Consider the following 3,670-nt stretch of genomic DNA (forward strand, 5'->3'; position numbering starts at 1 on the left):
CAACCACCACTCGGGTTTCAAAGTCTGTTAATTCCTATCGCGCGGCCATAATCACGTCTGAAACCCTTTCACATGGATCACCTGACTACAAATGGCAGCTCCTCCAACGCACTGCCTTTTTATCCCTTTGTACGTGATAGTGCCGCCATCTGTATATGTGCATATCGCTATTCCATTGCTCATGTCGTCTTAGTACAGGGTTATTACAAATGATTGAAGCGATTTCACAGCTCTACAATATCTTTATTATTTGAGATATTTTCACAATGCTTTGCACACCCATACAAAAACTAAAAAAGTTTTTTTTGGCATTCACAAATGTTCGATATGTGCCCCTTTAGTGATTCCGCAGACATCAAGCCGATAATCAAGTTCCTCCCACACTCGGCGCAGCATGTCCCCATCAATGAGTTCGAAAGCATCGTTAATGCGAGCTCGCAGTTCTGTGCACGTTTCTTGGTAGAGGAGGTTTAAACACTGAATCTTTCACATAACCCCACAGGAAGAAATCGCATGGGGTTAAGTCGGGAGAGCGTGGAGGCCATGACATGAATTGCTGATCATGATCTCCACCACGACCGATCCATCGGTTTTCCAATCTCCTGTTTAAGAAATGCCGAACATCATGATGGAAGTGCGATGGAGCACCATCCTGTTGAAAGATGAAGTCGTCGCTGTCGGTCTCCAGTTGTAGCATGAGCCACTTTTCCAGCATGTCCAGATACACGTGTCCTGTAACGTTTTTTTCGCAGAAGAAAAAGGGGCCGTAAACTTTAAACCGTGAGATTGCACAAAACACGTTAACTTTTGGTGAATTGCGAATTTGCTGCACGAATGCGTGAGGATTCTTTACCGCCCAGATTCGTACATTGTGTCTGTTCTCTTCACCATTAAGAAAAAATATTGCTTCACCACTGAAAACAAGTTTCATACTGAACCCATCCTCTTCCACGAGCTGTTGCAACCGCGCCGAAAATTCAAAGCGTTTGACTTTGTTATCGGGTGTCAGGGCTTGTAGGAATTGTAAACGGTAAGGCTTCTGCTTTAGCCTTTTCCGTAAGATTTTCCAAACCGTCGGCTGTGGTGCGTTTAGCTCCCTCCTTGCTTTATTCGTCGACTTCCGCGGGCTACGCGTGAAACTTGCCCGCACGCGTTCAACCGTTTCTTCGCTCATTGCAGACCGACCCGTTGATTTCCCCTTACAGAGGCATCCAGAAGCTTTAAACTGCGCATACCATCGCCGTATGGAGTTAGAAGTTGGTGGATCTTTGTTGAACTTGGTCCTGAAGTGTCGTTGCACTGTTATGACTGACTGATGTGAGTGCATTTCAAGCACGACATACGCTTTCTCGGCTCCTGTCGCCATTTTGTCTCACTGCGCTCTCGAGCGCTCTGGCGGCAGAAACCTGAAGTGCGGCTTCAGCCGAACAAAACTTTATGAGTTTTCCTACGTATCTGTAGTGTGTCGTGACCATATGTCAATGAATGGAGCTACAGTGAATTTATGAAATTGCTTCAATCGTTTGTAATAGCCCTGTACATTGGACTTCATAGGCGCCCAGGATTAGCCGAGCGGTCCTTGAAGCTGCAGTCATGGACTGTGCGGCTAGTCCCGGCGGAGGTTCGAGTCCTCCCTCGGACATGGCTGTGCGTGTTGGTCCTTAGGATAATTTAGGTTAAGTAGTGTGTAAGCTTAGGGACTGATGACCTTAACAGATAAGTCCCATAAGATTTCACACACATCTGAAAATTTTTTTGGACTTCGTAATTTTATGCAGGGTTATAAATGACGGATTCTACTTTGTCACAGATTATAGACATTTGCCCACCCTCTCATTACTCGCGCACGCTTTGGCGATTCCCGTAAGAGTTTGGGCAACCTGTGCGCATTCGCAGGTGTTGTTGGGCAAATGTCTATGGATGGGCAAATGTCTATAAGGTACAATACATATGTAGAATTGTGGACAGTTGGGAATGTGAGTCTCACGGGAAGCGTGCAAGGGATAAGTCCCTGCAGTCGCGCTATTCATCTGTGTCCTCGGTGGCTCAGATGGATAGAGCGTCTGCCATGTAAGCAGGTGATCCCGGGTTCGAGTCCCGGTCGGGGCACACATTTTCAGCTGCCCACATCGAGGTATAGCAACAACACCTGTCGGCAGCTGAGGTTTTCAGTTAGTCATCATTTATTCCAGGGAAAAACTGCACGGTCATCAACAGTAACTGTTCTTTCGAGAACAAGTTACTGTCTTCGTATATATAGAAAATTAGTACGTTTTCCTCTCGAAAGCTGAAATGTGCTAGGAATTCTGGTAACATTTCGTATACCTGTATTTTATTTTCATACGAGGTGAACCAGTCAAACAATTTCATATTCGGTGCCCTTCTTATGATTCCATTGTAACAGTGACAATATTCGGCGTCTGACCAACATTTCAGTAATCTGCTGATTAAATGCTGTCCCATCTGTGAGATTCGTTTCAGCCGGCCGCTGTGGCCAAGTCATTCTAGGCCGTACAATCCGGAACCACGCTGCTGATACGGTCGCACGTTCGAAACCTGCCTCGGGCATGGATGTGTGTGATGTACTTACGTTAGTTAGGTTTAAGTAGTTCTAAGTTCTAGGGGACTGATGACCTCAGATGTTAAATCCCATAGTGCTTAGACCCATTTGAACCATTTTGAGATTCCTTTCATCATCATCATCATCATCATTTAAGACTGATTATGCCTTTCAGCGTTCAGTCTGGAGCATAGCCCCCCTTATAAAATTCCTCCATGATCCCCTATTCAGTGCTAACATTGGTGCCTCTCCTGATGTTAAGCCTGTTACTTCAAAATCATTCTTAACCGAATCCAGGTATCTTCTCCTTGGTCTACCCCGACTCCTCCTACCCTCTACTGCTGAACCCATGAGTCTCTTGGGTAGTGTAGTGGACTGACAAGGCAGCCAGTCCACAGTGACGGGTAGCCGAAAGAAAGGCACGCGTACACACACGCCGACGGGCGTGAATTCTGGAACAGGATAAGTAGTGAATGCTAATAAGAAAAGTAAGCAGCTTCTCGAATACTTAACTTTATTCTATCCTTGTGGTACATCGCTCTTGATAATACAAATAAGACTATCTTCAGATACGGTTAATGGCGCCTTGCTAGGTCGTAGCCATGGACTTAGCTGAAGCCTATTCTAACTGTCACTCGGCAAATGAGAGAAAGGCTTCGTCAGTGTAGTCGCTAGCAAAGTCGTCGTACAACTGGGGCGAATGCTATTCCGTATCTCGAGACCTGCCTTGTGGTGGCGCTCGGTCTGCGATCACACAGTGGCGACACGCGGGTCCGACATGTACTAAATGGACCGCGGCCGACTTAAGCTACCACCTAGCAAGTGTGGTGTCTGGCGGTGACACCACAGGTAGCCTTGCTTCTCCCATGCGTGTAACATGACCCCACCATCTAAGCCTGTTCGCCCTGACTGCTACATCTATAGAGTTCATTCCCAGTTTTTCTTTGATTTCCTCATTGTGGACACCCTCCTGCCATTGTTCCCATCTACTAGTACCTGCAATCATCCTAGCTACTTTCATATCCGTAACCTCAACCTTATTGATAAGGTAACCTGAAAGCACCCAGCTATCGCTCCCATACAACAAAGTTGGTCGAAAGATTGAACGGT

General features: G+C 46.3%; 1 non-coding gene across 1 annotated transcript; it reads left to right on the forward strand.

Annotated features, from left to right (window-relative positions):
- Nucleotides 1-2,035: 2,035 nt before the first annotated feature.
- Nucleotides 2,036-2,109, forward strand: Trnat-ugu (transfer RNA threonine (anticodon UGU)). Its single transcript has one exon. It is a non-coding gene; the product is annotated as a tRNA-Thr (tRNA).
- The last annotated feature ends 1,561 nt before the right edge of the window (nt 2,110-3,670 follow it).

The sequence above is a fragment of the Schistocerca serialis genome, chromosome 12, assembly GCF_023864345.2.
Source record: "Schistocerca serialis cubense isolate TAMUIC-IGC-003099 chromosome 12, iqSchSeri2.2, whole genome shotgun sequence".
NCBI classification, from domain to species: Eukaryota; Metazoa; Arthropoda; class Insecta; order Orthoptera; family Acrididae; genus Schistocerca; species Schistocerca serialis.